We start from the raw sequence: 13,108 nt of genomic DNA on the forward strand, positions 1-13,108 counted from the left end.
TAAACTTTGCCTCCCTATCCCCTCCTAAGGGTATTCTTGTTCCCCTTTTAAAGAAGGAGTGAAGCATCTGCATTTTGATCATCCTTGAGTTTCATGTGTTCTGTGCATCTAGGATAATTTGAACATTTGGGCTAATAACCACTTATCAGTGAGTGCATACCAAGTGTGTTTTTCCGTGATTGGGTTACCTCACTCAGGATGATATTTTCCAGTTCCATCCATTTGCCTATGAATTTCATAAAGTCATTGTTTTTGATAGCTGAATAGAATTCCATTGTGTAGATGACCCACATTTTCTGTATCCATTAATCTGTTGAAGGGCATCTGGGTTCTTTCCAGTTTCTGGCTATTATAAATAAGGCTGCTATGAACATAGTGGAGCATGTGTCTTTGTTATATGTTGGGGCATCTTTTGGGTATATGCCCAAGAGAGGTACAGCTGTGTCCTCAGGTAGTTCAATGTCCAATTTCTGAGGAACCTCCAGACTGATCTCCAGAATGGTTGTACCACTCTACAATCCCACCAAAAATGGAGGAGTGTTCCTCTTTCTCCACATCCTCGACAGCATCTGCTGTCGCAGGAGCTTTTTATTTTAATCATTCTGACTGGTGTGAGGTGGAATCTCAGGGTTGTTTTGACTTGCATTTCCCTTAAGACTAAAGATGTTAAACATTTCTTTAGGTGCTTCTCAGCCATTCGGCATTCCTCAGCTGTGAATTCTTTGTTTTGCTCTGAACCCCTTTTTTTTCATCTTTATTAACTTGAGTATTTCTCATTTACATTCCTATTGTTATTCCCCTTCCCAATTTCCTGGCCAACATCACCCTAGCCCCTCCCCCTCCCCTTCTTTATGGGTGTTCCCTTCCCCACCCTCCCCCCATTACCACTCACCCCCCCAACAATCAGTGGGGGTTCAGTCTTGGCAGGACCAAGGGCTTCCCCTTCCACTGGTGTTCTTACTAGGCTATTCATTGCTACCTATGCAGTTGTCTTTGGGTAGTGGCTTAGTCCCTGGAAACTCTGGTTGGTTGGCATTGTTGTTCATATGGGGTCTCAAGCTCCTTCAAGCTCTTTCAGTCCTTTCTAAGATTCCTTCAACGGGGGTCCCGTTTTCAGTTCAGTGGTTTAATGATGGCATTCGCCTATGTATTTGCTGTATTCTGGCTGTGTGTCTCAGGAGAGATCTACATCCGGTTCCTGTCGGCCTACAGTTCTTTGCTTCATCCATCTTCTCTAGTTTGGTGGCTGTATATGTTCCGGCCACATGTGGGGCAGGCTCTGAATGGGTGTTCCTTCTGCCTCTGTTCTAAACTTTGCCTCCCTATTCCCTCCCAAAGGGTATTCTTCTTCCCCTTTAAAAGAAGGAGTGAAGCATTCGCATTTTGTGAATCCCATTTTCTAATAGGGTTATTTTTCTCCCTGCAGTCTAACTTCTTGAATTCTTTGTATATTTTGGATATAAGCCTCTATCAGTTGTAGGATTGGTAAAGATCTTTTCCCAATCTGTTGGTTGCCGTTTTGTACTAACAACAGTGACCATTGCCTTACAGAAGCTTTGCAGTTTTATGAGATCCCATTTGTCGATTCTTGATCTTAGAGCATAAGCCATTGGTGTTTTATTCAGGAAATTTTCTCCAGTGCCCATGTGTTTGAGATTCTTCCCCACTTTTTCTTCTATTAGTTTGAGTGTATCTGGTTTGATGTGGAGGTCCTTGATCCACTTGGACTTAAGCTTTGTACAGGGTGATAAGCATGGATCGATCTGCATTCTTCTACATGCTGACCTCCAGTTGAACCAGCACCATTTGCTGAAAATGCTATCTTTTTTTCCATTGGATGGTTTTGGCTCCTTTGTCAAAAATCAAGTGACCATAGGTGTGTGGGTTCATTTCTGGGTCTACAATTCTGTTCCACTGTTCTATCTGCCAGTCTCTATACTAATACCGTACAGTTTTTATCACTATTGCTCTGTAGTACTGCTGGAGTTCAAGGATAGTGATTACCCTGGAAGTCCTTTTATTGTTGAGGATAGTTTTAGCTATCCTGAGTTTTTTGTTATTCCAGAGGAATTTGCAAATTGTTCTGTCTAACTCTATGAAGAATTGGATTGGAATTTTGATGGGGATTGCATTGAATCTGTAGATCATTTTTGGCAAAAATGGCCATTTTTACCATATTAATCCTGCCAATCAATGAGCATGGGAGATCTTTCCATCTTCTGACATCTTCTTCAATTTCTTTCTTCAGAGGCTTAAAGTTCTTAACGTACAGATCTTTCACTTGCTTGGTTAAAGTCACACTGAGGTATTTTATATTATTTGGGACTATTATGAAGGGAGTCATTTCACTAATTTCTTTCTCAGCTTGTTTCTCTTTTGTGTAGAGGAAGACTACTGATTTATTTGAATTTCTTTTATTCCCAGCAACTTTGCTGAAGGTGTTTATCAGCTTTAGTAGTTCTCTGGTAGAACTTTTGAGATCACTTAAATATACTATCATATCATCTACAAATAGAGATATTTTGACTTCTTCCTTTCCAGTCTGTATCCCTTTGATCTCCTTTGTTGTCTGATTGCTCTGGCTAGGACTTCGAGAAATATATTGAATAAGTAGGGAGAGAGTGGGCAACCTTGTCTAGTCCCTGATTTTAGTGGGATTGCTTCAAGTTTCTCTCCATTTAGTTTAATATTAGCTACTGGTTTGCTGTATATGGCTTTTACTATGTTTAGGTATGGGCCTTGAATTCCTGTTCTTTCCAGAACTTTTATCATGAAGGGGTGTTGAATTTTGTCAAATGCTTTCTCAGCATCTAATGAAATGATAATGTGGTTTTTATCTCACAGTTTGTATATATAGTGGATTAAGTTGATGGTTTTCCGTATATTAAACCATCCCTGCATACCTGGGATGAAGCCTACTTGATCATGATGGATGATTGTTTTGATATGTTCTTGGATTCGGTTTGCAAGAATTTTATTGAGTATTTTTGCTTCAATATTCATAAGAGAAATTGGTCTGAAGTTCTCTATATTTGTTGGGTCTTTGTGTGGTTTAGATATGAGTATTTGTGGCTTCATAGAAGGAATTTGGTAGCACTCCATCTGTTTCAATTTTGTGAAATAATTTGGATAGTATTGGTATGAGATCTTCTATGAAGGTCTGATAGAATTCTGCACTGAACCCATCTGGACCTGGGCTCTTTTGGTTGGGAGACTTTTAATGACTGCTACTATTTCTTTAGGAGTTATGGGGTTGTTTAAATGGTTTATCTGTTCCTGATTTAACTTCGGTACCTGGTATCTGTCTAGAAAATTGCCATTTCCTCCAGATTTTCAAGTTTTGTTGAATATAGGCTTTTGTAGTAGGATCTGATGATTTTTTGAATTTCCTGATTCTGTCATTACGTCTCCCTTTTCATTTCTGATTTTGTTAATTTGGACACACTCTCTGTGTCCTCTGGTTAGTCTGGCTAAGGGTTTATCTACCTTGTTGATTTTCTCAAAGAACCAGCTTTTGGTTATGTTGATTTTTTGTACAGTTCTTTTTGTTTCTACTTGGTTGATTTCACCTCTGAGTTATGTCCTGCCCTCTACTCCTCCTGAGTGTATTTGCTTCTTTTTGTTCTAGTGCTTTTAGGTGTGCTGTCAAGCTGCTGATATATGCTCTCTCCTGTTTTTTTCTGCAGGCACTCAGAGCTATGAGTTTTTCTCTTAGCACCTTTCATTGTGTCCCATAAGTTTGGGTATGTTGTACCTTCATTTTCATTAAATTCTAAGAAGTCGTTAATTTCTTTCCTTATTTCTTCCTTGACCAGGTTATCATTGAGTAGAGCATTGTTCAACTTCCATGTATATGTGGGCGTTCTTCCCTTATTGTTATTGAAGACCAGCTTTAGGCCGTAGTGGTCTGATAGGAAGCGTGGGATTATTTCTATCTTTCTGTATCTGTTGAGGCCTGTTCTGTGCCCGATTATATGGTCAGTTTTGGAGAAAGTACCATGAGGTGGTGAGAAGAAGGTATATCCTTTTGTTTTAGGATAGAATGTTCTATAAATATCTGTTAAGTCCATTGGGTTCATAAATTCTGTTACTCTGTCTATGTCTCTGTTTAATTTCTGATTCCATGATCTGTCCATTGATGAGAGTGGGATGTTGAAATCTCCTACTTTTATTGTGTGAGGTGCAATGTATGCTTTGAGCTTTAGTAAGGTTTCTTTTATGTATGTAGGTGCCCTTGTATTTGGAGCATAGATATTTAGGATTGAGAGTTCATCTTGGTGGATTTTTCCTTTGATGAATATGAAGTGTCCTTCCTTATCTTTTTGATGACTTTTGGTTGAAAATCAATTTTATTCAATATTAGAATGGCTACTCCAGCTTGCTTCTTCAGACCATTTGCTTGGAACGTTGTTTTCCAGCCTTTTTCCTCTGAGGTAGTGTCTGTCTTTGTCTCTTAGGTGTGTTTCCTGTATGCAGCAAAATGTTGGGTCCTCATTACGTATCCAGATTTTTAATCTGTGTCTTTTTATTGGGGAATTGATTCCATTGATATTGAGAGATATTAAGGAATAATGATTGTTGCTTCCTGTTATCTTCGTATTTGGAGGTGAGATTATGCTTGTGTGCCTGTTTTCTCTTTGTTTTGTTGCAAAATGATTAGTTTTTGCTTTTTCTAGGGTGTAGTTTGCCTCCTTGTGTTGTTCTTTACCACTTGTAGGGCTGGATTTGTAGAAAGATATTGTGTAAATTTGTTTTTGTCATGGAATATCTTGGTTTCTCCATCTATGTTAATTGAGAGTTTTGCTGGATACAGTAACCTGGGCTGGCACATGTGTTCTCTTAGGGTCTGTATGACATCTGTCCAGGATCTTCTGGCTTTCACAGTCTGGTGAGAAGTCTGATGTAATTCTGATAGGTCTGCCTTTATATGTTATTTGGCCTTTTTCCCTTACTGCTTTTAATATTCTTTCTTTGTTTTGTGCATTTGGTGTTTTTACTATTATGTGATGGGAGGAGTTTCTTTTCTGGTCCAATCTATTTGTAGTTCTGTAGGCTTCTTGTATGTTTATGGGCATCTCTTTCTTTAGGTTAGGGAAGTTTTCTTCTATGATTTTGTTGAAGATATTTACTGGTCCTTTGAGTTGGGAGTCTTCACTCTCTATATCTATTATCCTTAGGTTTGATATTCTCATTGTGTCCTGGATTTCCTGTATGTTTTGGGCCAGTAGCTTTTTCCATTTTACATTATCTTTGACAGTTGTGTCGATAATTTCTATGGAATCTTCTGCTCCTGAGATTCATATATTCTGTTGGTGATGCTTGTATCTATGGCTCCTTGTCTCTTCCTTTGGTTTTCTATATCCAGGGTTGTCTCCCTTTGTGCTTTTTTTTATTGTTTCTATTTTCATTTTCAATTCCTTCACCTGTTTGATTGTGTTTTCCTGTAATTCTTTCAGGGATTTTTGTGTTTCCTCTCTGAGGGCTTCTACTTGTTTATATGTGTTTTCCTGCATTTCTTTAAGGGTGTTCTTTATATCTTTCTTAAAGTCCTCCATCATCATGATCAAATGTGGTTTTAAATCTAGATTTTGCTTTCTGGTGAGTTTGGATATTCAGTGTTTGCTTTGTTCGGAGAATTGGGCTCTAATGATGCCATGTAGTCTTGGTTTCTACTCCTTGGGTTCCTGTACTTGCCTCTCGCCATTAGGTTGTCTCTGGTGTTACCTTGTTCTGCTATTTCTGACAGTGGCTTTACTGTCCTATAGGCCTGTGTGTCAAGAGTGCTGTAGACCTGTTTTCCTGTTTTCTTTCAGCCAGTTATGGTAACAGAGTGTTCTGCTTTCAGTCGTGTAGTCATTCCTATCCACTGGCTTTCAGTTGTTCCTGTGGGCGTGTGTCCTGAGTCTATGAGGCAGGTCATTTGGGGCAGAAAAGTTGGTCTTAGCTCTGGTCTCAGGCCTGAAGTCGCTCCTCGGGCTAGGTTTCAGCTCTCCATGAGGGCAGTAACCAGAAGGGCCTGCCCCTACTTCTGGGTCCCTGTGCTCAGGGGGCCCTGATGGTGCTAGGTGTTTTCCTCAAGAGTCAGAAATGTGGACAGAGAGTAGTCTCCTCTGGTTTCCCAGGCATGTCTGCCTCTCTGAAGGTCTAGCTCTCCCTCCAACGGGAGCTGTTTGACTGGGTCCCTTCAGATCCAGGCACAGTCTGTCCCGCAGGGCTCCTGCAGCTTCACTGCCCCTATTTTCCTGTTCCCAGAGCCCCTATACAGTTTCCTCTTGGGCCATGGATGTGGGCAAAGGTGATAGATGTGGCGGTCTCTCCTGCCCTGCACTGTCAGGACTGCCCACACGTCTGGGTGATGAGCTCTCTCTCCCACAGGGTTTGGGAGCAGGGAGCTCAGAGCTCATTCTTTTAACTCAATTCCACACCATCCCTAATTTTGGAGCATTTTATTCAATAACTCATCCTACTCCCTGGAAAATAGTGATGTCACTTTGCCATTTATTCTTAAAAAGTGAAAACAAACAATTATAAATAAAAATAACTTGCAGTTATTAAAAAAACATGGCCATATAAAGCCAGGCAAATGATTTATATATACATGTATGTAAATTTTTATGTGTAATGCAATTAAAAGTATTCATGATACATATTTCAAATATTATTAAGTACATCCTTAGTAATTCTATCAATAAAGCAATGTGTAAGTGTATCATTTATTTTATGTCTTAAGGGACATATGCCTAAAATAGTTTCAAGAGAAATTTTAAAACTACCAGTTAGGAGCCATTGTCAGTCTGTGACCAAGCAGAGATTTCACCATGTGCCATATTTTGTCTATTTTCCATTTCTGCATCAGGTATGGCACATTGGACTATAGATGGAACACTGTGTTTACACTAGTTACACCAGAGCAAACAGCATACCCATCCTAAACAATGTCTTGAGTATCTTTATATAACATCCCATAAATTCCATCCCTCTTCCAATCGCTGTGGTGTAAATGTGCCATGATTTATATAGCAACTAAACTTTACATCTCAGTATTCATTCATTCATTCATTCATTCATTAGGAAGAATGGATTTTCATTCATGCTTCCATTTAATTTTGCTTCCATTTAAAGCAATACAAAGAACGTTTTAGGTCAAACTACCTTGTAAATGTGAGAACATTTCTCCAGAGAAACCACTGGCAGTCTAAGTTCTGTAATGAAATGCTCAGTGTTTTATACATTTGCACAGAAGCTGTCCAATCGCCCTGCTGAATCCCTAACACTCTGTATACTAACCAACAATACAGGAGAACTCATTCCCCAAATAACCCTGAGTGCTTAGTACTTCACAACCTTCAATCTCTGCTAGTCCAGTAGAGGAAAATGGTGTCTCCTTCACTTGATTAACCTTTTCTGTATCAAATGAATGCTCATAGTGTTGTTAATTGTATAAGCAATAGGTTCCTTTTTTGATGTTTCATAGATGTTTGATGTTTTGAAGATATATTTTGATTACACCCACATCTTTTCTACCCTTTCTTTCCCAGCCCATCTCCCACTAGCCCATTTTCTTCTCCAGTAGACCCCCTCCTTTAACACTTAAAAAAAAACTACATCATTCCATTTTCATTTTCCTAATCATAAAAAATTGAGTTTTCTTTTTATGGGTATGTGGTCCTTTTCCCATTGCGATGGTAAATACAGATTGCCAACTTGACAGAATCTAGAGAGATCAACCTCTGTGCTGGAGCATATTTTGTGCACTCTGTGCTCACATGCTGATTTCTGTACCCAGAGATCTGGTTGCGATATGGACCTTGAAATGACTCAGTATTTGGTAAAACATCATTCTCCATCATCCTCTGGTTGGTTAATAAAGAGCTGCTCAGACTATAGCTGGCAAAGAGTTAAGATGAGACTTCAGGACTTCCCATCCAGTGAGGAGACACAAGTGGAGAGAGGAGAGAGTCGCCATGAGGGAGTCCGGGTGAGGACATGAATGGAGCAGGAGCAGTCAGGGCAAGACTAAGATACAGGTAACTGGTTATGTAGCTGGGTAGTAGGCACCGTAGTCAGGGTAGAATAGATCAGAACCCTGCCCAGCTGTAGTGCAAGAACCTTATTAATAAATGTACCAGGTCTCCGTGTCACTATTTCAAAGCAAGGACAGGCACGGAAAAGCCTGCGCTTTTACACCTCTGTGTGAGGGGCTATGTAGATTGGGTTAACTGAAGGGGGAGGCCCCATCCTAAATGTGAGCAGTACTACCACTGTGTGGGCTGTGGTCCCAGGATGAATGAGTGAAAAAAGCAAGCAGAGGAATAGCATTCATCTTTCTCAGCTGCTTAGCTGAGGATATGATGCGTTCACCTGGCCCACACTGCCGCACCTGTCTTCCCTGCAAAGCTGGGCTGTGCCTCCAACTGTGAGCCAAGATAAACAAACCTCCCTTCTTTGAGTTGCTTTATCAGGTATTTTGCCAGAGCGATGAGAAAAACACGGTTAATACATGTAACTGTTAACATCTTCTGTGCTTTGTGTTTTAATAGTTATCTCTTTTCCCATGTGTTGCACATTGTGATGCTTCCTGTTTGTGAGATACCTATTCAGTAAAGGTTTGGTATCTTGATTTTGGAACGATTTCATTATTAATGAATGTATCAGTAGTATTTATGTATTTTCTCATTACACATTTTAAAAGAGTATCTTCAGTGCTTTAAAATTCAGGTTTCCTGTTTTCCTTAAAATACCTGTATATGTTTTTCTTTATTTAAAGATAGATAATAGGTCAATCAATAGATAGATAGATAGACAGGCAGATAATAGGTAGATAGATAATAAATATATAAATGATAGATAAATACATGATAGACAGACAGGTAGATAGATATATAGATACATAGATAGATATACAATAAACAGAAAGATAATAGAGAAATAGATGACAGACATATATAGATAATAGACAGACAGGCTGACAGATAGATAATAAGTAGATAGATAATAGATATATAGATGATAGACAGATAAATACGTGATAGACAAATAGATAGATAGATAGATAGATAGATAGATAGATAGATAGATAAAGAGATACTTGTTCATGCCAATTTTTTGATATTGAATAAAATTGGGGGTATGATATGCTTTTATATACTTACAAATAAAGTCTTCGTTACAGTTGACCACCATAAACCATTGAGACTGATATTTTTAGCTGCTACAACAGGACACAGGAAGGAACTGAAGCTAAGGGTAGTAAAATAATTTTTGCAAGGTCACTAAGCAGGTTAAAGACAATTATAATTCAAACCTGGAGGGACTTTTTCAGAATCTTCATTTTAACACCACCCCTACTGTGATACCTCAGGCTCATAGCACAAAGATCTTCAGAGCGTTGGCTTCCTGGATGTGCGTCCGAGGCACACCCGAAGGTTTTCCTCACACCATGCTAACGATTCTTCATCTGCTCCCATACGTTTGTCTAAAATTTCAGAAGAGAACAATGTTCCACTTTTGCTGTACACAACAGCAGCCTTACCATGGACATGTCAGCATATTAAATTTATCTTTGAGAGCTTCCAACCAAGCCTCAACTTTCACCACCATCAGTTTGTTAAAAAAAAAGAAAAAGAAAAAAGTGAATAACTTATTTATGCACTTTTCAGTAAATGGTGGGATCCTGCGTTATGTGCTCTGAGTAGCAAAGTTTCTTCAAAGCATGAGTGTGCTGCTGGATTTCGCATAGAGAAAATTGAATCTGTTCTTGGAATGAGCAATCTCTTGGCAGCGCAAGTTGCTTTAATGGACGTCTCTTTCTGTTCAGCCTTTGCCATCTGCTTCACCCGCTAATTACAAATGCGGGAAGAGCGCAATTCACAGTTGCGTCTATAAAGAAAAGTACAAGGGACTTAAACGTAGGTTTGTATCACTGCATCTGCTGAGGATTTTTAAGCCTGGAAGGAACAAAGGGGCAAGAAATCTTCCTCTGCCTTCTCCATCCAATCAGCGGGAACAATAGAATTCGAAGCACTAAGTTACCAAGATCGGCTCATCTGGAGAAAACTGGCAAATTACACTATTACTCTTGGCCTGTGCTTCGCCTCATATTCCACTGAGGTTGGCCGGCTGGCTAGCTGGTTGATTTCTGTGATTCCAATAGTGATGGAAACACGGGGAATTTTTAGAGGGTAGGCAAAAAAAAAAAAAAAAAAAAAAAAAAAAAAAAAAAAAAAAAAAAAACCTTAGAATTTAGCCAGAACAGTTCTATAAGGAGTGGAGCTCTCAGGCAAGCCCTTGGTTAGATACAATGTGTTAAAAGAAAAGACAGAATTGTTTCTTTCCCTGTTCACAACCTTCTGTTTGATAAAGCTCATGTATTTGCAGGTTGTGGGAATCCTAAATCTAGACCATTTGCCCAGTGAGTGCTGAGGCTTCCTCAGCTAGGTGCCTGAGGCTAGACCTACACCCTAACTAAGAAAATTGGTGAAACTGATTATGCTGGTTATGCATACCTGGACCCCTCCCCATTTGTAGGTTCGCTTTCTTACAGGTGTTTTAAATGTGGTGGCTTTACTGTCTTTTCTCCCTAATTATGATAGCTATAGTTTGTTTCTTAGTTCCTGGGATACAGAAGCTGTTCTGTTAAGCTGTGAACCAGTTGGGTTATTTTAAAGGTGGAATCCACCCAAATATCCTTAGCTATGCAGAAATAGTTACTCGTATGGGGGGAGGTAGGGGTTGGCATCGGGTGTCTTCCCAATCATACTTCATCCTTTTTTTCTTTGAACTTGGAGCTCATACATTGGGCAAACTGGCTGGCCTGGGAGGATCACGCTTACCTGCCTGTTGTTACCTCCTGTCTCCCAGCATTGGGATTACATATGCTCACCATCATGCCTGCTCCCTACATGCGTGCTAGGGATCTATGTCTCATTCCTGAGTAGCAAACACTGCAACTAAGCCATCTCCCCATTCCCTGTAGACTGAGCATATAGACATTACCTGAGCATATAGATAGGAATCCTCACAATCACTGGGCTATCTTGGTTCTAGACTATAAAATATGGCAACACAGAAGCCATCCCCTCCTTTACAAAATACATAGTAGCAAGAGGTTCCTGCCTGTAATTCCAGAACTCTTTAAGCTGAAGCAAACTCGTTTCATAGTGAGAGCCTGTTCCCAATGAGCAAGAGCTAAAGGGAAAGAGAGGAGAGTCCCCAGGGCACTAACTAAAGGTATGGCAATTGCACTGTCATTTCCAATATGACACTAAAATAAGAACCCATGAAATAACCAAAGACTAGGGTAGTCACCGGAATTGAATAATTTATGATTATAGACACAAGCCTTTTTTTACAATAGCAAAATAATTTTTATTGGTTATTTTATTTATTTACATTTCATATGTTGTCCCTCTTCCCAGTTTCCCCTCTGCAAACCCCCTATCCCTTCCTCCTGCCTCTAAAAGGGCACTTCCCCACCCACCCACCCACTCCTACCTCACCACCCAAGCATCCCCCTACACTGGGGCACCAAACCTCCACAAGACCAAGACCTCCTCTCCCATTAGTACCCAACAAGGCCATCCTTGGCTACATATGCAGGTGGACTCTTTGGTTGGTGGTTTAGTCTCTGGAAGGTCTGGGAGGTCTGGTAAGTTGATATTATTGTTCTTCTTAAGGAGTTACAAACCCCTTCAGCTCCTTCAGTCTTTCCCCTAACTCCTCCATTTGAGTCCCCATGCTCAGTTTAATGTTTGGTTGTGAGCATCTGCATCTGTATTAATCAGGCTCTTGCACAGCCTCTCAGGGGACAGATATACCAGGTCCTGTCAGCAAGTGTTTCTTGGCATCACCAATAGTGTCTAGGTTTGGCGTCTACAGATGGGATGGATCCCTAGGTGGGGCAGTCTCTGGATGGCCTTTCCTTCAGTCTCTGCTCCACCTTTTGTTCCTGCATTTCCTTTAGACAGGAACAATTCTGAGTTAAAATTTTTGAGATGAGTTAGTGGCCCCATCCCTCAACTGGGGGCTGTGCCTATCTACTGGATAAGGTCTCTACAGGTTCTGTCTCTTTTCCATTCTTTTCACGTCCTGACTAGAGAATAGATATAAGACATTTAGTTCAGGGTTTTATCTAAATGTTCATGATTATCATCTTTTTGATGCCTATAGATGTTTCTTTCAACTAAATCCCTCATGCAGAAGAGGGAGTCACTCTACTTACAACCCATCATGTGGGTTATTATTCCACATTCTCTGGCTATTTTCTGGGCACTAATGCTGTGGAGTGGGTGTGGAAGCAGGACTTGACCCTGTTAAACTTAATAACCCAATGAGTTATACCACATGACACATCTGAAGTCAACTGCTCTCACTGTCTCATTAAGCAGTGCAGACAAGGGTGGAAATATTATTTGCCAGTGCTCTGAACCTGAGTCTACAGGAGTGTGGCAGTAGTATGGTCACTTCAAAGCCATGTGCAGATTCTCAATTGTTATTCAAAGGAGAGAACGATATTTGGCTTTGAATTTTGTATTGGATGCAAAATCAACTTAGTTCATTTTGCTCGTGCCATTAGCATACAATCATTGTTATCCTCTTTCTGACTTGATTATTTCAGCATCTGTGGCTTCTCCCTACAAATCTCACATCTATTTTAACGATAAATGTGACCTACTCACAGCCCAAAGTCCCCCTTCCTTACTCCCTGGGTGTCTCAGTGAGGATTTTACTGCTGTGAACAGATACCATGACCAAGGCAACTCTTATAAAGGACAACATTTCATTGGGGCTGGTTTATAAGTTCAGAGGTTCAGTCCATTATCACCAAGGTGGGAGCATGGCAGCGTCCAGGCAGACATGGTGCTGGAGTACTTGAGATTTCCACCTTGTGTTCCAACGGCAGCTAGCAGAAGGCTCACTTCTAGTCAGCTAGGATGAGGATCTTAAAGTCAACCTCTACAGTGACACAACCACTCCAACAAGGCCACACATACTTCAACAAGGTCTCACCTCCTAATAGCACCATTCCTTGGGCCAAGCATCTTCAAACCATCACACTGGGCTACTGTCTTCACACTGTGTACTACACAGCCTGGAAGTCCCTATTGCT

Source organism: Rattus norvegicus, chromosome 7 (genome assembly GCF_036323735.1).
Source record: "Rattus norvegicus strain BN/NHsdMcwi chromosome 7, GRCr8, whole genome shotgun sequence".
Taxonomy (NCBI): Eukaryota; Metazoa; Chordata; class Mammalia; order Rodentia; family Muridae; genus Rattus; species Rattus norvegicus.